Genomic DNA, 27,193 nt, shown 5'->3' on the forward strand with positions numbered 1-27,193 from the left:
ATCTGACATCCTCACACAGACAGACAGGCAGTCACATCACCAATGTACATAAAAGAAAAATAAATAAATAATTTAAAATAATAAATAATGTCACCCTGTAGTTAGAAAAAGAAAAAAAGTATAGAGGAAAATCCAGGGCCATACTAAGATTACAGTCTGGCGGCGGGGGGAGGGAGGGGCGCCGGGGGGGGGGGGCAATCACAGATTAAACATGAGTGCTGTTTTAACTGATGGGAATTTTCCTAGCGTCTCTGACTGGATAACTACTTGGAACTACCAGCAACTTTTCTAGACAAACTTAGAAGTCAAAGGAAAAAAGATGGATGAATGGATGGATGGATGGATGCATGGATGCATGGATGCATGGATGCATGGATGCATGGGATAGGATAAGACAAATGTGGGATGGGGTTTTATATTAGCGATTTAGGACCATCAAGGCTGAGAGACTCACTAGCTCCATTTCAGATGCTTGGGGCTCTACCTTTGTCCTCTGCCTCACAGAGCCCAGTGAGAGCTTTAGCAGTATTTGCCATTTTGTAATCCACTGAGGAGAGCCACCGACTACCTTTAGGATACTATGAAGCATGCAAAGAGACTTCAAATGGCCAGTGTACTCATATTGTATTATTTCCATAATAGCAATAAAATAAGAAGTATAAGAATAAACATGTTATATAAAAGCTCTCTAAGTCAGAAACGGAACCTGGTTCTTGGCAACAGAATCTTGGTGCTGCCAGAACTGGGCTTGTCTCTGGTGGCTCTGGGAGCGCACCCGTTCTCTTGCTCATCTTTGGGATTTTTTTTTAAACATAACACTTTTATTGATTTGCTGGGATTTTCACATCAGGCACCCCATGTCTGCCCTCCCACCCTTGTGATCCACCCTCCCCCCAAAGAAGTTAAAATTAAAAATAAGAATAAAAATATAGAAAGACAAACAAAATTAAAGTCCAGTTTGTGTTATCTATGCATTCACTGGAGCATGGTCAAACTCTCCCATGACCTGCCCCTAAAATAGAACTGGGTCCTTTCCCTCCTACACCCTTGCCAGAGGTCATCTATTGTGGACAGCTATAATTCAGCATCCCCATAGAACTTTTTAGACAGTTCTCTCAGAGGCTTTCTGTTTAGGCTCTTACCTTTTTGGTGGGGTGCATTTGCAATCATCGATACAATGGCAAAAGTATCTTTCCTTGCTCCTCCCAGTTAGAGGAAGCTGGATTACGGGCCTCCGCATGGTTTCTGATGTCAGCAGAAACCAAAACATGACTCCTGGACTACAGCAGGACCACAGACACAGACAAGGCCCTTGTGTCCCAGGTGGCAGTTCAGGCCACTCAAACCAGTATGGCCCCTGTCAGCAGCACAACCCAGAGACATCAACATGGCTTCAGGCAAGAGCACAGATCACACACATCTGCATGGCCTTTGGAGGTAACATGGGCCACAAACACTAACACAGATCCTGGCTGCAGTAAGAGCATGGACCCAGACATGGCCCAAAGTAGCAGCACAGACCAGGATATCTCTATGGTTTCCAGGTATCAGTGCAGGCCACTCACATCAATATGGCCCCAGGAGAAGCAGGGTATAGATATAAATGTGGCTTCAGGTTGCAGCACGGACTTCAGAAATCAGCATGGCCTTCAGTGATAACATGGGCCAGAGAAATCAATGCGGCCCAGCTTCCTTGCTGGAAGCTTCATCCTATTGCCGACAAAATTCAGACCTCTTAGATTGGGTACCCGTTCTGTTCTCCTGGTTAACCCAGAATACGATTCCACATCTCAACATCTGCAACTTGAATTGCACCATCAACGTTCTTTTTACCATCAACAAAAGAGGGCCTCTCACAAGTGCCAAGGCACAGACACTTTCTGGGGTGGAGAAACCTTTATTCTGATAACCTCAGTTTACCACAGTTTCTGTCTACACTTTGGAGTAAAGTGATCAGTGACCACTTCTTGCAGCTTCAGAAAATCTGTGCATTGAGAAGAGACTTCACAGATCTGTGTTCTCTGCTATCCGTGCCCTTCCCCTGCTCCCTAGACACCAAGGTCTAACTGTGGGACGAGGAAGATTTATATGATATAAAAGTCTGCCCTATGTCAAGGGATATTGCCCTCCCTGGCATCACCAGTTACAAAAAACATTGCAGTTTCTTCACACATCTCCTAAAAGGGTGTTCTCTCCTGTATCTCTGTGAAGTAGAAAAGGTATATATCTCAAGCAGCCAAGACACTCTGGGAAGAAAGAACTGTAAAGAAAGCAGCCTGCAACACTTATGCACTTGGCACTAGGTGGGGCCCTAGCAGATTATCAACCCTATGAAATGAGATTCTATGAAGAGCAACGAGTTTCGCGAGTTGCATTCTGAGTCAAGCTTCCCATGGACTCCAGTGCAGTATCTGATGAGCCTTCTGGGAAGCAGACCATGAGGACAGTTGAAAGCTGATGCTTTATGGGAAGGTCCTGCATCTGAAAGCACAGATGTAATATATGGAAATAAAGGCAGCTTAGAAAGGGTATGGAATAGAGCCAGCTAAAAAATGGACAAGGGGGACTGCATTCCATAGGAGACCCCAAGAAAGCATGTAGTGACCTCAAAGCTAACTGATCTGAGGCAAGAGGATGTTCCCGAAGTCTCTACCATCACTCATTTACTGAGTGATCTCCTGAAAGATCTCCTTTGATATTCAACTGCTTCTAGCCTGGATAAGAAGAACAGCCTTGATGAAACCCCCTCTCACAGAGATGTAGAAGTAGGTATCTGAGTCTATCAGCCTCCAGCTGCATAGGGAGGCTTTAGCCAACCATGTGACACATACTTGAGTCCCAGAGCGAAATTAAAAGATGCTTGAGGAAAAATTTGCCATGGTACTGTCGAGCGGCAAGCCCACTGTGGCCCAAATACATCAATAAACTTCTAGAGTTGATAGAGATGTTAAAAATAAAGTGGAAAGTAAAGACACTTTCAAAGCAAAGAAAGATATGGTTTGAAAGTTCAAAAGCATCACCGTGACCTTCATGCAAAAGGAAAGTAACAGAAAGCGACATTGTTCATGAACTCACTCACATGTTATAACAATACTATATGCCATGGAGGACCACCAAGGCAGAAGAAGACAAGAAAACCATTATGGAGAAGTCCCAGCAGAGACTCACATGTTAAAGGATGTATGGAGTTAACAGAAATCCTCCAGGTTATCTGTTTCTATAACCACTTTTGGCTGTGACATTTAATTAAAACCAGAAGAGGGAGAGAGAAGCGTGCCAGCAGCGGGAGAGGAAGCAGTGTCTTCCTAAAGTTCATCTCAACGTGACCATGGAGATGTCCTCACTGCTCAAGATGAATGCCACTGAAGGGCTTACGCTTCCATAGCCGAAGCTGTCTCAGGGGATAGATCCTGTGGTGTTATTTCAGGCCTGGAATGGCTTTCTCAGCTTCTCTTTCTTAATTTGCTAGAGACTAATCCAGAAAAAAAAAATAATTAGAGTTGCTTCAATAATGTCTTTGCTTTACCACTTTCAATTAAGGACAAGAATAGAAGGGAAGAATAGAACGCACAACAGCGAAGCGCTGGTTTTTATGTCGCTGTTCCTCCATGCAAGCTTGCACAATATTTTCTTGGCTATTTTGAACTAATACGTCCTCCAGCTCTTTTATTTTGAGCTACTTCATTGGATGTGGTTAATGCATCAATTTACATGCTTAAGGTATGCAGTTTTGATACGTTCTAGAATACAACCATAGAGCAACCACATCCATTACCCAGTGTTTCCCTGCTTTTCAGAAACTCTCCCCTGGGCCCCTCCTGCTCCTCCTGAGACCCTTGTCCCAGGCAACCGTCCTCTCCTCTCTGTCACTCTGGGTTTCTTTATGTAAATGAATCTACATTGTATGTGCTCTATTTATCTGGCTTCCTTTACTCACCACAAGTTTATTTGATGCTCATCTGTATTGTGATATCTATAGGTAACACAATACTTTTTATTGCTAAGTGGTCTTAGAGTTTTCTAGACTATCAAGTCATATTGGGTGGGGGTGGGGAGATAGAGCAGTGACTCAGTGGTTAAGAGCACTAGCTGCTCTTCTAGAAATCCTGGCTGTGATTCTCAGCACCCACATGGTGACTCGCAAGAATCTGCTACTCCAGTTCTAGGGAATTTGACACTCTCTTCTGGGCCTCCATGGGCACCAGAAATGCATGTGTGCTGCTATTTTTTCAAACAAAGTTGAATAATGCCAGATCAGATACGACTGGTCATTTTAAAATATTTCTGTACTTATTCTTGTATCTTAAATATGTATCCATGAGGTAACATTTTATTTTGCCTCAGCTTCCCTCAGGATTTTTTTTTACATATTTCTTTTGTTTTTAAAATTATAATATAATGACATCATTTGTGTCTCCCCCTTTCTTCCCTTCAAACCCTCCTGTATGGGCTTCCTTGCTCTCTTCTAAATTTAAGACCTCTATTTTCATTAATTTTTGTTAAATACATACATACATACATACATACATACATACATACATACATACATACAGATGAAGATCTTGGCAGAAAAAGTGAACTTTAGGAAGAATGTCTAGTTTTCTTCTTCAAAGCAAACATGTTGAATGGACAAATGAAGACCACTTAGCAGAGAAGAGGTAAGGAGATATGCATTCATCGCATATGTATATATTCTTATGTATATCTAATATGTATATATTCTTATGTGATATATATATGATGTATATGCTTATATATCCTCACATATTACATACCTCCATATAAACCTTTTTGTGCATGCATGCACATTTGGAGCCTCCATGTGTCATTAAAATGCAAAATGCTCTTAAAGGCAGTTGTAGAGCTTTTTTTAAAAGCTAGAATGTCTGGTATATCCCACTTTGATATTTATTGTGAAGTATAAATATGACAGGGAAAAAAGAACGAATGCTTTTTTGTTGCAGAACAATTCAAAGACACGTAGTTATTTTTGCATCACACTTACTACGTTACTTTGCAAAGAGACTGTTTACCCACACAAAAAAGAAATTGATAGATTGAGCCAAGAACTAAAGGAAAAAACAAGAGTCCTGAGGTTCAGGGGAGAAACCAAGCTGAAGATCTGGGACGAGTGGAGCCTTGTGGTACAATATTTGCATAAAACATCCCAGAATTTACTTTGAGTTTACTTTGAGAAAGAACCCAGATGTCAAAGGGAAATGGTACACTGAACAAGTAAATCCATTTGTAGTGTCAACAACTCTGTAGTGATTTCAAGTCAAGATGCAGATATCTAAATTCATTAGCAAAAGAATGTTCATACTACGTTGGTGAAATTAAAATTTAACCAAATATATTATGGTGTGATCCATTTTAGTAAATAGATGCAAATGTGCTCATAAAAAGATATCTAGGGACTGGGGTGTTGCTCAATGGTAGAACACAGCTCTGTACGCATGAGGTTCAGGTTTAATCCTCAAGACCACAATAAAATCTAAAATTATAAAGATCAATATGTTAAAAGGAGTCATTTCTGCATGGTAGGATTACAGCTCAGTTTTAGTCTTTAAACTCTTCTATAGTCTCTGATTTTTTTTTACATTTGATATCTTAACGTTTTATAGTGAGACATTAAAACAAATAACGATGTTTTCACTGACATAAAATGCATTTCTCTTCCAAATCTGAGATCTTTTAATGGGCATACTTATCCGTGAGTTTACTGTTATGAAAGGCAACATGGATATTTGAGGGTATTTGAGTTTTGGTCTCAGTCTTGAATTAGGCAGTTTTGCATGTGAATGTGTGCATAACATTTTAAAACTTGCATTCACACACTTCTTTTGGTAGTAGAGAACATCCTGCAGCAAGGTGTGGAGGTCAGAGGACAACTTACAGCTTTCAGGTCTCCTTCTATCACGTGGGTCCTGCGGCTCAAACTCAGGTAGATAGACCTATCTGCCATCAGATAAGTGCCTTACCTACCATCTTGCTAGCCCATTCGTGACAAGGTTTAAAGATAATAAAGAGCTAGGTTGTTTGCATCCTCACAAGTTAATGTATATTGTTTTACACAGTGGTTATAAACTTATAGTAGGCAAATATATAGCTACAAAATTAAAGTTTATAAATATTTGCTAACACACATTTAAAAAATCCTTAATTGGTGAGCAGCATAGGTTCCTAATAGTTTGCTCATCTATATTTTATATGTGGTGTCTACAATTTCCATGAGTGTGTGTGTGGGGGGGGGTGTATTGCAGGATGCATGTTTATTTAAACAACTATCCCCATTTACCATTGTATAGCTATCCGCTTTATTTATATTAAGTCTTATGAGCTCCCAGGGATGACAATGAACTGCTGCTTCATTGCATTACAAAGAGTGGGAAGAGATGCATCTGCCTTAAAACGTGCTGTGCGTCCTCAGCTAGCGTTCTCAGGGTACCACAGAATGCGTGTGTGTGTGTGTGTGTGTGTGTGTGTGTGTGTGTGTGTCTGTGTGTGTGTGTGTGTGTGTGTGTGTGTGTGTGTGTGTGTGTGTGTGTGTGTGCAGAGCTGTGTGTCCTCAGCGAGTATTCTCAGGGTACCACAGTGTATGTGTGTGTGTGTGTGTGTGTGTGTGTGTGTGTGTGTGTGTGTGTGTGCAGAGCTGTGTGTCCTCAGTGAGTGTTCTCAGGGTACCACAGCGTGTGTGTGCACAGAGCGAATGTGGAGCAAGAATGATCTGGTGTAGCATTATCTTTTAATTGGAGTTTCTATTTCTGTCACTGTTTCATTTGCTCACATAATAGCTGAACCCACAGCAACTGGCAGAGGCATCACTGTTGATTTGGACAGTACACAAAAGGACACATGCAAAGTGTTGTGTTTGCAAAGAGACTTGGAGAGGAATTTAAAACTGCCTAGATTTTGCTTGGGGAACACATTCCATCTGAAAATAGCTAACCGCCTTTTATCCAAATGCCAGGAGTCCTTGCAACCAAGCAACACCTGAAGACTTGTCCCTCCTCAGCTTTTCTCCCCTTTCCTCTCACTTCTAGCTGAAGATTTTTTAAAATTTTTTTATGAGCTGAAAAGTATGTCTTTATACAACCAGCAAACAAGGAGAACAGAAATACTTTAAGCCCTCATATTTGTTGGGAGCTAATGACCAAAATCACGAGCCCATTAGAACATCAAATGTGAGCAAGAGACTGTGTCTTTACATAACGGAGACATTTTTTTTCTAATAAGTCTTGCCATTTGGCAGCAGTGCAGAGAGAGAAATGAAACATATTGAGCCTGTCTAGCCTAAGGAACTATATGGATAGCTGCTCTGCAGGCGTCTACATGAGCTACTGAAGAAAAGTGGCACTTTGTTCCCCAAAATTAAGTTCTGCCCTTAAGTTTGTTAGCTTTCCATTGCTATAACAAATACCCAAGACAATCACTTAATACATATTTCATTAAATTATTGGTTAGTCCTTGTAGTACATCTTGGCAAGCACATATGCTGAAAGAAAGCCGCCCACCTCACAGCTGAGGTCTCATCCGAGAATAGTGCTCCCACCAACTAAAGGTGAGCCCTAAGCTCACTGTTTCTTAACTTATTCACTGTCCATACCACTCACTGCCCCCTCCTGGTTAGCCCCTCCCACAATGCTTCCCCCACCCCCTTCCCCTTTTCCTCTGAGCAGGTCCCCCTGGGTATCTCTCCACCCTAGCACTTCAAGTCTTTGTGAGGCTAGGTGCTTCCTCTCCCACTGAGGCCAGACAAGGCAGACAAGCTAGAAGAACATATCGCATATACAGGCAACAGCTTTTGGGATAGCCCCCACTCCAGTTGTCCAGGACCCACATGAAGACTAAACTGTACATCTGCTACATGTATGTGGGGAAGCCTAGGTCCAACCCATGTATGTTCTCTGGTTGGTAGTTTAGTCTCTGAGAGCCACACTGGTTCAGGTTAGTTGGTCTTCCTGTGTAGTCCCTACCCCCTTAGGGGCTGCTATCCTTCCACCTATTCTTCCATAAGAGTCTCCAAGGTCCATCTACTGTTTGGCTGTGGGTGTCTGTATCTGAGTCAGCTGGTGGGTTGGGCCTCTCAGAGATCAGCCATGCCAGACTCCTGTCTGCAAGCATAACAGATAATCATTAATAGTTTCAGGGATTGGTGATTGCCCATGGGATGGGTTTCAAGTTGGGCTGGTTATTCATTGGCCATTCTCTCCATCACTTTTCTATCCTCAACCCCTACATTTCTTATAGCCAGGATAAATTTTGAGTCAAAAGTTTTGTGCATGGTTGGTGTCCCTTTTGTTCCACCAGGGTTCCTGCCAAGCCAGAGGAAGCAGCCTCCCCAGACTTCATATCCCCAAAGCTGTGAGTCACAGCTAGAGATACCACCATTAATTCTTCGGCACCTCCCCTATCCCAGGTCTCCATCTCTTCCTGGAGATGCCCCCTACCTCCTCCTCTCTGTCAGCTGCAGACTAATGTGCCACCACCTGCCAGTAATAACAAACCAAGTGGTTCTCAATCTTCCTAATGCTTCAGCCCTTTAATACAGTTCCGCATGCTGTGGTGAACCCCAACCATAAAAATTATTTTCCTTGATACTTTATAAATGTAAGTTTGCTACAGTTATGAATTGTAATATAAATATCTGTATTTTCCAATGGTGGCCCCCGTGAAAGGGTCATTTGACTCCAAAGGGTCAAAAGTTGAGAACCACTGCTCTAACACATGGGCATCTTAGGGGATATTTCCAGATGCAAGCTATGGCACCTTAGAAAAAGCCAATTGTGTTTGTTCCCAAACTTGCTTATGCTGGTTGCCTAATTCATGAAATTATACAAGCTCTTTAAATGTCACGTAAAACTAATGAAATATGCATGTAGAAAGGCTTCTTTTTTAATAAAACTCAGTTGTACATACTTGGGGGAAAATTTTAATGTAAGTGAATAACTTTTAAAATGCTGCTCCAAATGAAAAAAAAAAAGACTACCCAAAAAAAAAAAAAAAAAGATTCAGAAAAGTGTTAAAAGTAGAAAATTCTGAGGTCACAACCTCATCATTTCTCCTGTTGCCATTACAAGCTAGAAACTAACGTAAGAGGCTTTTCATGGAGACAAGACTGAAGGCAGTACTGTTTTTAAAGAAAATCAGAGCTCCTGTCATCCAACTTAGGAGATGGTTGCGGAGAACCACCAACCCAAGGCCAGCCTGGAGACATGGTGAGAACCTGTCTCCAAAGAAGATAAGGAATCACAGCTTCAACACAGAAGCACTCCCTGCAAGCTGCACGAAGCAGTCACGGGCCTCTGAATTCTCTGAATTAACTCACTGTTCAAGTTCTTCTTGGTCCTGTTCACAGAGACTCTTATCCAATGGTCAAAGTGTGAACAAATGGATTTGTATATTCCATGAAAAATTTTAATATGTGGACAAGTTTGAAGATTGCTATATAACATTGCTTCTCCAGTGGTACTGTATACACCTGAGAGTGTGTATTGGTGAAATACAGATGGTGTTCTCTAAGTCTGCTGGATTCCCAGTTAAAAGGGCCTAGCAAACACAGAAGTGGATGCTCACAGTCAGCTAATGGATGGATCACAGGGCTCCCAATGGAGGAGCTAGAGAAAGTACCCAAGGAGCTAAAGGGATCTGCAACCCTATAGGTGGAACAACATTATGAACTAACCAGTACCCCGGAGCTCTTGACTCTAGCTGCATATGTATCAAAAGATGGCCTAGTCGGCCATCACTGGAAAGAGAGGCGCATTGGACACGCAAACTTTATATGCCCCAGTACAGGGGAACGCCAGGGCCAAAACGGGGGAGTGGGTGGGTAGGGGAGTGGGGGTGGGTGGCTATGGGGGACTTTTGGTATAGCATTGGAAATGTAAATGAGCTAAATACCTAATAAAAAATGGAAAAGAAAAAAAAAGAAATCACATGTTTGTGACAGATGAGAAATTCAAGGATGGGCCACCTGCAGGCTGGAGACCCTGGAATGCTGAGATCACCGCTCCACCCAAGTCTGAAGGCTTTGTAATCGGGGAAACGTATCACATACCTCTGAATTCAAGCCAAAAATCTCAGAATCCAGAAAGAGGTTAACTAGTCTAGATGTTTTGGAGACCAAAGAGCCTAAACTTTTGAAGGCCAAGGCAGGAAACAAACGTGTCCTCACTAATATAGATAGGACCAGTTGGCCTTGTGTATTTGTTCTCTTTGGGCTGAATGTACCTGCCTGCATTGTGGGTAGGGTTCTGCACAACTAACAAGTCCCGAAGTGATACTGTTGGTCCAGTAAGCACACATTGAGTGACCACATCTTGAACTTCTACTCAAAGATATTCTCTGTCATCCACCTGACAGTGGGTGACTTCCTTATTCCTTCCTTTGACGTTAAAGTAGTGTGATGGCTAAGGGTCCTCTTGAACAGACTTGTACACAATCTCACATGGGTTTGAGCCAATCACTTGCTAACAGAGGCCATACGTTTGTTAGACTCACACTACTTCTCCACCTTCAACTTCAGGATCTGAAAACAGCACATGGATTGGAAGCCAGGTACCAGAGTCTGCAGAATGCTTGTTGGTAAAAAGCTTTGATATAAGTGAACGTTCACAGTACTACATGTTCAGGGGTCTGGATTGGAAGAGGACTATCGTTTCTGAGAGAGAATTGTCGCAGACACAAAGAATGACTTGAATATCAAATTCCATTTCAGAAATTGGAAATGTTGAACTCTATATAAGTCTTGAAATGACTGGACTGAACTTACTATTAAGCTTCCCATGAAGAGGTTTGCATAAGTGTGGAATTCATAAGGAGAATTGTAGCTGGACATGGTGGCATGTATCTATCATCACAGTGCTAGGGAGGCAGCAATGGCGGCAGTGATGGAGGAGGAAGAGAAGGAAGAGGAAAGAAGGAAATACATATATAAACATACTGGGCTGTTGAAGGGATAAGTCAGTGCAGTAGAGGAACCCTGGCTCCCAACACACAACCTATAGAGAGGAAAACATCGTGCCTTTGCACAACTGGAAGTATCTATCACAGCCTAAGCATTTTACCTCTGTTCACTCTTTTGCCTACTAAATGTCCTCACCAACCTTGTTCTATCACTGAAACTCCTGCAAAACTCTGTAAGAAACACAGCCACGAATTCCAAATTAAGCGATCACATAGTCCACAGCTTTCCAAACATATTTCTACAGACTATATTGTTTTGCACCTTACAACTACTGTCCCAGCCACATGCAGTTATTTATCTTATACACATGAGGAAGCCAAGACTCAAAGGAGGTCAGCCACCTGCCCAAGTTCACAGGCATGGGAAGGAGCAGTATTCAGAACAAACATCCAGCCAGATTCCCTTTGTTTTTCACACTAATGATCAATTGACTGGCCTGGATGGGCCTCATCATTCATATCTGATTTCTTTCTCACACAGGGCACCCAACCCCTTCTAGTGACAGTGTGTCTTGTTCTACTTCCAAGAGACACATTACTTTTTAAACCACTAAAAACCTGCAAAATGTTATCTCCTAAAATCCATCTGTATTCCCAGGATTCTGGGTTTTTATGGCCAACCCAATGGTTCGCTCCATTACTTACAAAGACTATCTACAAAACAAACTATGATTCTAAAAGCTTGAAGATTTCTAGTTTCAGGGACTAGTGATAAATAATTCGAATGAATTGCAACAATGTGTCAGATGCATTTTCCAAAAATATGGGAGTACCTGCCTCCCACATCCCCCTCCAGCAAGCATGACAAGCTCTGTGTCCTTGACTTTGGAAGAGTTTGGTGACTCTAGTGGCTGACCTACTATATGTTTTAAAAGACACAGGCCCCACTGGTTCTATTGCATGCTCCCACTGAAATCTAGGCATCAAACTTGTCAAATGAGGGAAACCTCATGGTCAGGATATACAGATGTGCCCTCCCATCGGCCATCACTACTGGTACTAGAGGTACCTCCAGATAGCTCCAGCTCCAAGCCTTGCTTCAGACTTTATAGTTTAAAATGTAGATATACTGAGACAAACATAAGCCAGTTCTACCATCACTGCCAACCACAGCACCTGCATGTATAATAAAATCGCTACACTATAGCATCATACTGGTGGCAGTTTGTTTGGCAGCAGTAGATTACTGATACAATCAGATAATTTTGTATATCATCCATTATGACTTTAATATGAGGCTTCCAGGATAATTGAACTGCTAGATCTGAGACTGTTATATGTAATTTGAGGATGTTAGAAATCCACACATATAATTTACAGTCATTGTAGTAAAATAAAAATGGTAGGTATATTTGAAATAAAATAGAAAACTCTAAATGTAAGCAGTGTATAATTTCTAATCACACATTGGAAATTAGGCATATAAGAATCATGGCAAAATTTCAAATTTAGTATATTATAGAACAGGACAAATGTCTGGCTGCTTCAGTATAACGTGACCTACTTAAGGATATTAAAGGCATAATTATGGATGAAGCTTTTTCACAGACAAAAATATTTAATTACAATTGTGTTTAAACACAATGAAGACAGAGAGGTAAACTAATTAGCAATGGGTTTCATTTTCATAGTAGTTGCTCGTGCGTGCAATGTTATTCTATTTATTTGTTTTCATTTCTCATTAATATGAGAAGTAAAAACAATGAAATTGAAAAGGGAGTTGGGGAAAATGGTTTATAAAAATATGGGTTCTCATCTTGTGGGTAAAGTTTAGCACCTTCAGCCATGTACTAAGCTCCTAGTACCTCTAGTTTAGAAAACCACACATCTGAAGGTAGCTTATAAATAAAGAAACGAGCTGGCCAGCACACCACCATTTTGTTACAGGGCACCAGCTTTGTGAGTTTGTCACTTAACTCCTTTTTCTCCTGGGAACGCATCAGGAAACTGCCAGAGAAGTTTTTTGGGGGAAAGAGGTGCTGTGCTTCTTTGGTTACTATATAACTATAGGATGTTTCTACCCCTTCTTTAGCCTGTTCTCATTCTGGAAGAATGACACAAAGACTTATTAAGTTTATTACCAAGCTTTAAGCTCTATGATTGGGCAAATTCTAAGCTAGTCTAACCCTCTAATCTATCACTATCCCAGCCACAGGCCCCGTGTTACTTGCAGTTTGATTCTCACCCTGGCTTGTTCTGCTCCATGTGTGTCCTCAAGACAAATCCCTTGGCGACTGGTTCATCACGGCTCCTCCAGGGTCCTCTGCCTCAAGACCACCTCTTCTCATCCTTCCTTGTGGTTCTTGTCTTACTTGTATGAGGGACCTCTGACTGGGATTGGAAGTCCAGCCCTCTTATCTCCTCTGCACAGCCATAGGCTGAATCAGCTCTTTACTGACCAATCAGAAGGTGATGGAGAAGAATGCTTACAAAACACTGAAACTGGGAAGGATAGAGAGATGGTTCAGTGGTTACAAGCACTGGCTGCTCTTCCTGAGTTGTTTGTTTGTTTGTTTGTTTGTTTGTTTTAACCTGCTATCAAGGAGACACTTGAAGACTAGTATTTTTTATTAGATATTTTCTTTATTTACATTTCAAATGTTATCCCCTTTCCTGGCTTCCCCCCCCCCCCAAAAAAAAACCCTATCCCCTCTGCCCTCGCCCTGCTCACCAACCCACTCACTATTCTTTCTTGGTCCTGGCATTTCCCTATACTGGGGTATAGAACCTTCACAGGACCAAGGGCCTCTCCTCCCATTGTTGACTGACTAAGCCATCCTCTGCTACATATGCAGCTAGAGCCATGAGTCTCACCATGTGTTTTCTTTGGTTGGTGGTTTAGTCTCAGGGAGCTCTGGACATGCTGGTTAGTTCATAGTATTGTTCCTCCTATGGGGCTGCAAACCCTTTTAGCTCCTTGGTTCATTTCTCTAGCTCCTCCATTGGGGACCCTATGCTCAGTCCAATGGTTGGCTGAGAGCATCCACCTCTGTATTTGTCAGGTACTGGTAGAATCTCCCAGGAGACAGCTATATCAGGCTCCTGTCAGCAAGCTCTTGTTGGCATCCACAATAGAGTCTGGGTTTGGTGGTTGTTTATGGGATGGATCCCCAGGTGGGGCAGTCTTTGGATGGTCATTCCTTCAGTCTCTGCTTCACACTTTGTTCCTGTAACTTCTTCCATGGGTATTTTGTTCCCCCTTATAAAAAGGATCGAAGTATCCACACTTTAGTCTTCCTCCTTCTTGAGTTTCATGTGTTTTGCAAATTGTATCTTGGGTATTCTGAGCTTCTGGGCTAATATCCACTTATCAGTGAGTGCATATCCTGTGTGTTCTTTGGTGATTGGGTTACCTCACTCAGGTTGATATCCTCCAGATCCATCCATTTGTCTAAGAATGTCATAAATCCATTGTTTTTAATAGCTGCATAGTACTCCATTGTGTAAATGTACCACATTTTCTGTATTCATTCCTCTGTTGAGGGACATCTTGGGTTCTTTCCATATTCTGACTATTATAAATAGGGCTGCTATGAACATAGTTGGAGCATCTTCTGGGTATATGCCCAGGAATGGAGGACCTGAGCTCTATTCCGAGCAACCACATGATGGCTCACATCCATCTGAAATGGGACTCAATACCTCTTCTGGTGTGTCAGCTCATATTCAAAAAAATTAAAAATGAAAGAGTGGGAAAAAAGCACTAAGACAGGTGATGCTTTATAAAAAATGGCAATACCAAAGCCCAGCCTGTACTCAATGCTCTGCCAATATAGAAATCAGCATTTGAGTAATACGAAGGCTACCTCATCATGCACAAAATGATTATCCCTTAACAGAGACACTTTTTGCACTCTTTCCTTGAGTTTGAAATATTCCACTGATACTAAGGAAAATATTCTTTCAGCAATTGAATTCTAAATTTGGTTGTTGTTGTTGTTGTTTTTTTTTAAGAAAACTTTTGTCCTCAGATTTACAGACAAAATAAATTCAATAATATAAAATAAATTCAAAATAAAATCTGGAAACTCAATTGCTCACAGCCTTTCAGTTACTATTACACACCTGCTGCTCTCACTCTCCAGGGCAAAAGCAACTCTTCCATGTGGTACCATTTCCAGGAAGGAAGCCCTGCTTGTTTCTGGAGCTCACCACCCCCCACCCCCACACACACAAACACTTTTTTCAGATTCATTGGATATCACAAAGTCAAATCTCAAGTGTATGTGTGATTCCTCTTTCTTCATCAAAATTAATAAATATGTTGAAATATTATCTTCAAAAATACAGGTGCAGGATATGTGCCTCAAAAAAAAGAAAAAAGATAAAACATTCAGTCACGTCATCAGATAATCTGACTGCTAGGGACACTATCAGAGGACTGAGATTTCAGGGCCATCCTGGGCTACAGAGAGGGAAAAGAAAATAAAGGCGATCAATCAAAAAAATCACAACCAAAATATGAACAGAGGAGAAGCCCAGCTACCACAGCACAAGATCACAGGACTCTTTTTCCAACAAGACTTCAGTGAGGCAGGGCCTCCAATCCATGAGATAAAGCAGTCATGTTCTTAACCTTCCTAATGCTGTAACCCTTTAATAAATTTCCTCATGTTGGTTTTTTGCTACTGTTATGAATCCTAATGTAAACATCTGATATGCAGGGTATCTGATATGCACCTCCTGTAAAAAAGTTATTCAACTCTGAATCGGGTTGTAACTCACAGGTTTAGAACACTGGCACCACGTATTAACTTTTTTTTTTTTTTTTGGTTTTTCAGACAGGGTTTCTATGTGTTGCCCTGGCTGTCCTGGAACTCACTTTGTAGACCACATTGGCCTCGAACTCAGAAATCCACCTGCCTCTGCCTCCCAAGTGCTGGGATTAAAGGCGTGCTCCACCACGCCTGGCTACGTATTAACTCAACACTAGGACAAGAGTATTAAGCTTTAAAAAGACAGTGCCTCCGTAACTGACTATGGCTACTGAACTCTGGTCATTAAGAAAGATAGGAGTTTTAGCTGAGGATGATTTAAAATAGAGCAAATGCATACTGTTGTACTTGCTATACGTAGTGTTATCTTTCTGTTGTTGTCATAAAACCCTACTAGGACCAAAGCACCTTATAGAAGGAGTTTATTTTGGATTCTTTTAGTGTTATGGTTCCATAGAGGCCATAATGCTAGGGACAGTACAGCAATGGTGGTAGGCAAGAGAAATGCTGGAGGTTTTCTAATCTCAAAGCCTATCCCCAGTTACTTCACCCTCCAGTAAGTCTAATTCTCTGCAAACAATACCACCAACTGGGGACCAAGTATTCAAACGGGAAACAGTTCTTACTTAGCCCAACACGTAGAGCTTTCCACACTGGCTAGCACTTGGGTACCTCAAAATCCCCTCCAAATAACAAGTTTGATGTATTTCCTAAATTTAAAATTTTTAAATATTTTGTGTATAGTCAATAATGATCAATCTTGTGGTTTAGATGTAAGATGTCCCTGCCAGATGTGGGCTTTGGGGACATTGAGTACTACTGTTCCGTGAAGTTATATAGACTTTGTAACTGTTGCCTAGCTTAGATAATTGGGTTACTAGGGATGGGTGTTGGAAGTGCTCTCCACTTCTGGTGCAGGCCCTAACTCTGCATTTTGTTTATCACAATATGAGCAGCTGCTTTATACACCCTACCACCATTGCCTTGAGCTGTCCCCAAGACTATTCGTCTGTAGCCATGATGAACTGTATCCCCTGAACTGAAAGCCAAGATAAAGCTCTCTTCCTTAAAGTTACTTCTATCAAGTACTCGATCACAGAGATGCAAATGAAATAATATAGTTACTAATACCAACTCCGTCGGGCTGTAATGCTAACCATGATGTTATTGAAAGTACCTGGAGATTTTTAATTATACTATGTTAATTATGCATAAAATGATTTCATCATGGCACTTTCATGCATGTATGCAATGGATATTGTTAATATTTGGCACAAATAATGCTTTCTTGTTCTTCGTCTATGCTTGTTGGTCCAGTTCCCCAACAAGTCCCATTTCTTCCTTCATGTCTTTCCTTTTTGGTGACCCAGGGAGTTAAGTTACTCTTTTAGAGGGAAAAAAGCAGCTGTATCTTGTCATTAGGGTTCAGGACTTACCCAGGCCTCATAGGCACAGCTTTTTATCCAGGTTTCCATAAAAGGCACAAAGAACCTCCTGTAGAACAAGCCTCAAATTCAACCAGAAATAACTGGTTTCCCCATAGAGCCATGCTTCTACTCCAACAATTGACATATTTTGCTTGGACAGGTTAGTCTGGCAATACACAGAGCCCACAACTTGACTGTCGATTGACTCCTTCGACCAGCAGTCTGACTAGAACCTCCCTACCTGTTTTTAATGTACCGTGCTTGAATCTCTTTCACTGACATACAAATAATCTACATCTGATTTTTGCATAGATAGTACACCACTGTAGATTTCTTGAGTTTTTCTGGGTAATTCTAATGTCTAAATAGACATTAAGACTGTTATGAGGAAAGGGTCTTTGCTGAAAACCTCCAAGTGCCACATATAAAGATTCTATATCAGCTGTTATTTTTAGGTATAAAAAGGGAGGTGAAATGTAGGCTTCTGCAGTATTTCTTTTTCCACTTACAGAATTTCTCTGTGTCAAACTGTCTGTCTCAAAGGCTAGCATATTGTGAAAATATACAAAATTCAGTGAATCTTCTGTTCATTCTCTCCACTTTATCTCAATAACTCGATTCAAATGTCTTTGAATTGGAGCAATATCAATTGTGGGGCATAATGTATATGGAATAACATCAAGGGTGTTTTTGAGATAGCAAGCAGCTGAGTCAAATAGCATACTTGGGTGTCGACTATTGCCTGCAATCTAAGCAGGTGCAGAGGCAAAGTTCCGCAGAAATATCTAATGAAGGCGAGATCTGTTTGAATTTTGTTTTCAGGAAACAGGGAAGCACCTGCTGTTTGTTTGTGTCTCTCTCCAAATGCAGGTGTTTTGAATCTAAATATAAGTAGGCTGATATTTCTTCCAAACAAGCTATGCTTTACAGCTTTGAGTCTTAGATAACTCAACACATTTACAAGTCAAGATCTAGTCTAGGTTATGAATCAAGTTGGAGTCTTGTGGTCTTTCCCTGAATCATCATACCTTTTCCAGAATTTTCTACAGTTAGAGTTATACACTGAGAGGCCTATGGAGACTGGCTTCTTGCACTCAGACACATGTCTACAAACATCTTGGCTTAAGTTTTTGTGTGGGCACAGTTTCAATTCCTTTGGGCATAGACTAAGAATTATGACTGTTGACTCACACAAGAGCATGCAGCTTTGTAAGAAGCTATCTTAGGGCATCATTTTGCATCCCCTCCAGCAATGAGCATTTCTGTTGCTCCACATTCTCATTAACTTTTGTCATTGCCTCTGTTCTGAAGTTTTCCTGCTCTGACACGAATGAGTGTCATTTCACTTTGGTTTCAATTTGCATTTCCTTAATACCATACCCTCTTTATCATATTTTTATATGCTTATTTACCAAATGTATATCTTTTAAGCTGAGCAAGTCACTTGCTGATTTTTTAAAGGTTATTTGTTTTCTTCTAGAATTTACGATCTTAATTTATCTATTCTTTGAGAATTTCATCTAAGTACAATGTACTTGTTCATGTCTACTCTTCCCCCCACCTTCTCTAAGACCCCCTAATATCTGCCTCCCAACTCTAAATATTTATCTTTTTTTTCTTTATAACCTACTGAGTTCCGTTGGTACTACCCATATGCATATGGGCATAGGGTTATCCATTGGAGCTTGGCCAACCTCCTAAAGACTATATCCCTGAAGAAAACCATTTCATCTTATCCAGTAGCCATCAACTGGCAACAGCTTTCAGCTATGAGTGTCTCCATCCATGCTGGAACATTGATTGTCTTGACCTTGGGAGGGTCTTTACAACCACAGCTGCTGTGACCTCATGAGTACAATGGTTCTCTCTCGTCCAAAAGACATTATTTCATAGCAGTATTCCCACACTTCTGCTTCCTGCTGTAATCTTACTGTCCCCTTCTTCCAAAATGTTCTTTATCACTTGGGGAGGAATAGGTCTGGTTTGTAGCAGTTTCCTCTGAGATTGAAACTTTTCATCCCCCCTGGGGAAGCTACTTAAGACAAAAGGTAAACAATTCAAAATACCTTTAGGAAGTCCCTGAAACTGATCAGATTCACTAGGTCCCTTTCTCCCAGAATAAACAATAAAAAGGTCTAGAGTCACTCTCGAGCAAACCAAGCTGCAATGAAGACTCTCAATCCAGATCAGCTCCTGAAGAAGCACAAGCTAGCCAAGCTCCCTGGATGATGTTCATACCAACTTAATCACTGAGAAAGGAAACTCTCCAACCTGTTGAGCTCTCTGCAGGTTTTGCATCCTTCTTCAGGTTTCCAGCTTCTGTGAGCTGTCACACATGCTTGGTGAGCTTTGGTGATGCAGCCATCTTCGAGTCATTTCTGACCTTGCACATAACCCCAGTGAAACTCACTGCTTCACCAAGTTGGACTTTGATGGTATCCATACTTCGGTCTTTTGTAGGCTCCCTGTCTGGGGTTAGTTGACATGTGTGTTGTATCTCCCCATGTAAAGTCTTGTCCCAACAACATGCTGTAGGTATCAAGTTTCTTACAGAATAGCCACAGTCACTTACTTTCTGCACTTTGACCAGTTGCAAGTCTGTCTTAATTGCCGTCCACTACAATAAGGAGCTTGTCTGATGAGGAATGAGAACCCTACTAATCTATGGGTTTAAAAATAAGTTTTTAGAAATCAGTTTGATGCTTTGTCTACATGGCAAAATAATAGTAGTGGGTAGCATATCAGCACCTCCTGAGCTGCTGTTTCTTGGCTAGTGTGAGCTCTCTCCTGTGCCTTAAATCCACCAGGAAGCTCTGTAGCGTAAATGCCTCTATCGGACCTCTATAATGTAAATAAATGCCTCTATCGGAATGGTAATTCAGCTCATGTTGTTGGGCCAGTTGTTACATTGCAGTTTACAGGGTTCATAGCTCAGTAGGACTGTTGGTAAAAAGTTCCTCCAACAGCCTGTCCAACAACTCCTGGTGTTATGAAAGCTAGCCATCAGGATGGAAGCTTCCAGAATTAGTACCAGCTTAATTTAGCCATGAACTGTGAGCCAAGTCCATTGTGTCTTTAGAAGTTAACAACAAGATTTTAAGAGTGCATAGCTCATTTGAAAATAGGCCTTATGTTCTTTTGTGTGCATGTAAGCAAGAAACAAGACAACATAATAATAAATGCAGAACATCAACCTAGAAGAAAACATGAATCCTCAAAAATCCTGAAACGCCTCAACTCTACATCTTTGGATGAAAGAAATCAACCTGTGCTTTTTAAAAATAATAGGAGAAGCAACATGACACACACACTCTGCCTTAGTGTGCAGGAAGCCCTGCTTTCCTCACCCCAAAGTATAAAAAGCAACTGGCACATATCCATTGATAGAGGATGTCAGAGGAATATAAGTTGATAACTACCCTAGGTCTTTAGTTCTGACACTATGATGAGGAACAATTTTGAGGAGTATTTTGAGCAGGACTCGTTCAGTTTTCATAGCTTCTTTTCTACCCCTTGCTCCCACGGTGGACTTTTATTCATTTGTTTACTTATTTACGTTCTATCTCAGAGTCGCCACAGTTGTATCTATAGTGCTATAATCCATGCCCACTGCTGGCCAACCTCAACCTCCAAGGAGCAGTGCTTCTCCAATTCTTGTGTCTCAATGAGATGCTGCTGTCATAAATTCCTGACTCTGGTTCTGGCCATGGCTGAGCCAATCTGAGCTCGTCCCTGGGATTTTCCAAAATTCAACTCAGAACTTTTTGCAAACCACCACTGCCAGTTTCATAGACTATTGTACAACCTCTTTTGGACCTCACTCCCTTCCACCTTCTTCTCCCATTTCTAATAGACTTCCTAGTCAGAGGGGCCTTTTCTCCAAATGTAATCAGATACCAATTCTTCTAGTTCTTCTCTTTACAGTCTGGGTGAAATTCAAACTTTGTACCCATCCTTCTTGTGCACTTTATGCCTAGTTACTCTCCTGATACCATCGTGATTTGGCTTTTTTTTTTCAAGTTAGACTCTCTTTTTCCCAATAATTTATTACTTTTTACTCACATTACATCATAATCACAGCCACTCTTCCATCCTCTCCTCCCAGTCCCACCCATTCAAATCCCTCCCACCACTGCCCTCTCCCCTTCTCTGAGGACAAGGGGAGCCCCTCTTGGGTACCACCCCACCCTGGGGCATCTATTCCTAGTAGCACTAGGCACATCCTCTCCCACTGAGGCCCAACCAGGCAGTCCAGGTAGGGGGAAGGAGATCCAAGGTCAGGGAACCTCTGTTCCACTTCTTAGGGGACACACATGAAGACCAAGCTGCATATTTGCTACAAATGTGTAGGGAGTCTGGGTCCAGCTCCTGGATCCTCCCTGATTGGTAGACCAGGCTCCGTGAACCCCCATGTGCCCAGGTTAGTTGACTCTGTGGGTATTCTTATGGTGTCCTTGACCCCTTTGGCATGTTTATTTCTATGCCCCACACTTACCCAAGATTCCAGGAGCTCTCCCTGATGTTTGGATATGGGCTTCTACATCTGCCTCCATCCACTGCTAGATGAAGCCTCTCAGGAGACAGTTGTGCTAGGTTCCTGTCTGCAAGCACAGCAGAGTGTCATTAATAGTGTCAGGGGTTGACTCTCTCACATGGGACGGGCCTCAAGTTGTGGCAGTCATTAGTTGGCTGTCCCCTCAGTCTCTGATCCATCTTTATCCCTGTGCATCTTTAGCCAAGACAAATTTTGGGTTAAAGGTTTTATGGATGGATTGATGTCCCCCTCCCTCCTCTGGAAGTCCTGCCTGGCTATAAGAGGTAGCTACCCCAGTCTCTATATCCACTCATGGTGTTCTTTGTAAAGCCAGGTATAGTTCTAGGTTTAGGGCTGCTGTATACACATTTACCTAAAATACGTTTCCTCAAAAAAAATGTTTCCTCCTCCCTTTAAGTGTCCACCCAAATTTAATCTTAACAAACTTCCTAAACAGTATTCTTTGCTAATATTCTTTCTCTATGTGAACTGATTTTAAACTTTCCTAAGTATTTATTATCTGATGTCTAGATAGCATTGTTTATTGACCACCTCCTCCCATTAAAATCTAATCTTTAGCCAAGAAAGGGCTTTGGGTCTACACTGCTATGCGTATGCACTATTCCCAGACTAGGTCCTTGATGGCTGCCAGAGTTCATGAATGCCTTCCCAATCCATATGCTTTCAGAATCCTTCATCTCTGCTTTCAGACGAGTGAGTCCCTCCAAGTTCTGAAGTGCCAGTTAGAAGTTTCTGAGGAAATGGATGACCAGAGGAAACTCCAGAAGTACTCTTCTATGATTCCCTTCTTTTCAAAGCTGAGAATCTGAAACCCAGGCTGGGCGCGCCCGAGGACCCATGGTTATTTGTTGCATAGGGTAGAAAATAAAGGACCCAGATGAAGTTGCTACCCTGGCTCACAAAGAAGATACCTAGGCTGAGTGTGAGCTTCTGCTGATCTCAAAAGCATCAGGAAAGCAAGACTCGAAGCAGGTGCAGGCAGCTGCCTCTGCTCTCCTACTAACCCAAAGCAATAGATCGCCTTGACCTAAACATGCTCCCGAGGAAGTGACAGGGAAGCAGAAGACCGGAGGCCTCCTGCCCTTTTCCTTGCTTTCATTATCTTTGGCTGTACAAAGGAATCAAATAAGCATCTGTCCAATAAATGACTCCCACGGTCCTGCAACTGGAAGTGGCCCGACAGAAAGGAACATGTCTAGGATTCTCAAATCCTTGGGCTTGGTTCTCTCCCTCATGAACAAGTGCTTCTGTCCCTTCCCAACTCTGCACTCCACATCAGTGCTCCTAAAAGGAGAGTGCATTCAAAAGATAAGCGATTGGCAACTTGCTTGACAACAGAGTACTGATTAGCACCTCACAGACTTTCCAACATTCTGTCAGAAATGCTGCCTGAAGGTGGGATCAAAAAGCAAGAGGCAGTTCTGAAGAGTCTATTGTGTATCTTCATCCATTGAGGAGACTGGGAGAGGATAAATGACAGACCTGAGAATGCTCATTCAATCATGTCACAGCGTGCCTTAAGTCCTACATGTCCCATTAACCCAGGCTATCCATCGAATTATGTCAGTTTCTAGAAAAGAATCAAATTCAATGTCATTGTTCCCATACAGTGTGAATCCTGAAGTGCTCATGATATACGAGTAAGCTCTGCAAGGAGCTTAGTGCTAATTTATTTAAGGAAATCCAATGTGTACAAAATGTACATCTACATAGATGGATGTTTTATATAGACATGTGTATATGTGTATATAAAGCTCTAAACAAAGTATACAATAGTAAAGGGAGGACCATGCACCAACCAGCCAGGTTAAGACACAAACTGTGCACAGTGAGTCTTCCCGTGTAATTCCCTTGATGTTAAGGTTTGGATTAGAATTTCCTGATTTCTTGTAAGCTGGGGTGCAATTTCATGTATCCATCAGCCATTCCTGTGTCCTTCTCTAGGACTGACTGTGCATGTCCCCAACCGTTTTCTCACTGATTCGCTTATGCTATGTCTTCTTCGTGTGACCCAGAATTGTGTCCTGATCACATAGGTACATGGATCACAAATATTCTTGCACTTTTACATAGTCTTTGCTTCACAGGGAAAGACATGGGCTTTTGTCCTGGTAAGAGTATATTTACTGCTTTTTCTTTAACGATTCCGATTTTTGTTTTGTTTTGTTTTGTTTTTGTTTTTCGAGACAGGGTTTTTCTGTGTAGCCCTGGTTGTCCTGGAATTCACTCTGTAGACCAGGCTGGGCTCAAACTCAGAAATTCGCCTGCCTCTGCCTCTGCCTCTGCTTCCCAAGTGCTGGAATTAAAGGCACACCACCACTGTCTGGCCAGGATTCTGATTTTTAACCCTAAATCCATCCCTGCCATCTATATAGATGTCCATCTTTTTCAGTTTTTACAGAAAGATTTAACAGCTTACTTATTTTACCTTAAGGTCTTTAATGCAACCTGAAATTTACAATCAGATAGATTTTAGAAGAAGTCTAGATATATGCCCAGGAGAGGTATTGCGGGATCCTCTGGTAGTACTATGTCCAATTTTCTGAGGAACCGCCAGACTGATTTCCAGAGTGGTTGTACAAGCTTGCAATCCCACCAACAATGGAGGAGTGTTTCTCTTTCTCCACATCCTCGCCAGCATCTGCTGTCACCTGAATTTTTGATCTTAGCCATTCTGACTGGTGTGAGGTGGAATTTCAGGGTTGTTTTGATTTGCATTTCCCTGCTGATTAAGGATGTTGAACATTTTTTCAGGTGCTTCTCAGCCATTCGGTATTCCTCAGGTGAGAATTCTTTGTTTAGCTCTGAGCCCCATTTTTTAATGGGGTTATTTGATTTTCTGGAATCCACCTTCTTGAATTCTTTATATATATTGGAGATTAGTCCCCTATCTGATTTAGGATAGGTAAAGATTCTTTTCCAATCTGTTGGTGGCCTTTTTGTCTTATTGACGGTGTCTTTTGCCTTACAGAAGCTTTGCAATTTTATGAGGTCCCATTTGTCGATTCTCGATCTTAGAGCACAAGCCATTGCTGTTTTATTCAGAAATTTTTCCCCTGTACCCATATCTTCGAGGCTTTTCCCTACTTTCTCCTCTATAAGTTTCAGTGTCTCTGGTTTTATGTGGAGTTCCTTAATCCACTTAGATTTGACCTTAGTACAAGAAGATAGGAATGGATCAATTCACATTCTTCTACATGATAACCGCCAGTTGTGCCAGCACCATTTGTTGAAAATGCTGTCTTTTTTCCACTGGATGGTTTTTGCTCCCTTGTCAAAGATCAAGTGACCACGGGTGTGTGGGTTCATTTTTGGGTCTTCAATTCTATTCCATCGGTCTACCCTGGGCATATATCCAGAAGATGTTCCAACAGGGAAGAAGGACACTTGCTCCACTATATTCATAGCAGCCTTATTTATAATTGCCAGAAGCTGGAAAGAACCCAGATGCCCCTCAACAGAGGAGTGGATACAGAAAATGTGGCACATTTACACATTGGAGTACTACTCAGCTATTGAAAAGAATGAATTTATGAAATTCCTAGGCAAATGGATGGACCTGGAGAGCATCATCCTGAGTGAGGTAACCCAATCACAAAAGAACTCACACAATATGTACTCACTGATAAGTGGATATTAGCCCAGAAACTTAGAATACCCAATATATAAGATACAATTTGCTAAACACATGAAACTCAAGAAGAACGAAGAACAAAGTGTCGACACTTTGCCCCTTCTTAGAATTGGGAACAAAACACCCATGGAAGGAGTTACAGAGACAAAGTTTGGAGCTGAGATGAAAGGATGGACCATCTAGAGACTGCCATATCCGGGGATACATCCCATAATCAGCTTCCAAATGCTGACACCATTGCATACACTAGCAAGATTTTATCGAAAGGACCCAGATATAGGTGTCTCTTGTGAGACTATGCCGGGACCTAGCAAACACAGAAGTGGATGTTCACAGTCAGCTATTGGATGGATCACAGGGCCCCCAATGGAGGAGCTAGAGAAAGTAACCAAGGAGCTAAAGGGATCTGCAACCCTATAGGTGGAACAACAATATGAACTAACCAGTACCCCCCGGAGCTGGTGTCTCTAGCTGCATATGTATCAGAAGATGGCCTAGTCGGCCATCAGTGGAAAGAGAAGCCCATTGGTCGTGCAAACTTTATATGCCTCAGTACAGGGGAACACCAGGGCCAAGAAGTGGAAGTGGGTGGGTGGGGGAGTGAGTGGGGGAGCATGTGGGGGACTTTGGGGATAGCATTAGAAATGTAAATGAAATAAATGCCTAATTAAAAAAAAAAGAAGTCTACATGTTCGTCTCTCTGTGTAATAACTATTAATATAACTATCCTGTCCTTTGTACCCAGACCTGCAATGCCAAATTTGTCTTCCTCTAAATGGTTTCTTAAAGTCACGAAGCTCACAGTAGAAGTGAATTTTATTTTTCTTGAATAAAACAATACAGATACATTTGGTTGAAGATAGGCCTGAATGATCACATTATATCTCTGTGTTCACGGCTTTCTGTAATGAAGAGTTAATTGCCCCATGGCAAAGAGCCAAGTGCAGCACAGTGTCTCATTTGCATTTAGGCCTCCCTGTTTGTAGCAGGCAGCTAGCATGTTACTATTCTGTCCTCCCTTTGAAACCTCCCACTTTCCATCCACCATCCATTAGCTGAGACCACTCATATCTCATAACTTTTCCTACAGTAAATATTGACTGACCATTGTCACGTGGACATTTGCTTCTTTGAGCTCCCTAAAAGTAAGGAGAGATTCCTGTTTATTTCTGGCTTTTGGATTCCAACAAAAATGCAGGTAGGTGATACCCTATCATTACTGGCGAAAAATGAATCAAATATTCTTTTAGGACCAATGTCAAGCAACAGGAAAGAAATGGGAGGGCAAGCAGCATGTTGAATCTCGAGTGTGGTCCTTGGAGAATAACCAGTACTAGGCTGATCTCATATGCTAAGACTGTGGTACCATGGAAAGAAGGACTGGGAAAGACTCTTCCTATGGCTGGAGAGGTGGCTTAGCAGTAAAGTGCTCGCTGAGAAAACATGAAGAACAAAGCTCAGATCCTCAGCACCCAAGTAAGTACCAGGTGGGGGTGGTGACTATCTGTGATCCCAGCACTCTGGAAATGTGGCGTGTATCCCTGAAGCAAGGTGGCTGCCTAAATGGGCCAAATCTAAGAAATCTTGGTTTAAATGAGAGTGGAGAGCCATTGAAGATAGCCAGTGTCAACCTCTGGCCTCCACATATAGGCAGAAACATATTGTTGAGCACCTGCACATACATGTGCACACACACACACACACACACACACACACACACATTTAACCAAACATACACAATATACCTGTACACACATGCACATGTGCACACACACAATTTTAACTGGCAGAGTCTATTTGAGGATGGGGAGTGTTGTGTAGCTACTTGTGGTGGTTTTAATAGGTATGTCTCCCACAGACTCATGTGTTTGGATCCTTGATTCCACTATTAGGA

The 27,193-nt window shown here is 41.8% G+C and overlaps 1 long non-coding RNA gene across 2 annotated transcripts in view; it reads right to left on the reverse strand.

Moving 5' to 3' along the window:
* Positions 1 to 22,386, reverse strand: part of Gm33599 — a 66,540-nt gene extending 44,154 nt beyond the window's left edge. For both annotated transcript variants that reach the window (XR_375037.3, XR_866786.2), the window contains exons 1-2: positions 21,606 to 22,386; positions 13,154 to 13,410 (exon numbers count right to left, since the gene is read on the reverse strand). This is a non-coding gene — a long non-coding RNA (predicted gene, 33599). The remainder of the gene's footprint in view (positions 1 to 13,153; positions 13,411 to 21,605) is intronic.
* Between the last annotated feature and the right edge of the window lie 4,807 nt (positions 22,387 to 27,193).

This window comes from Mus musculus, chromosome 2 (assembly GCF_000001635.26).
Source record: "Mus musculus strain C57BL/6J chromosome 2, GRCm38.p6 C57BL/6J".
In the NCBI taxonomy this organism is placed as follows: Eukaryota; Metazoa; Chordata; class Mammalia; order Rodentia; family Muridae; genus Mus; species Mus musculus.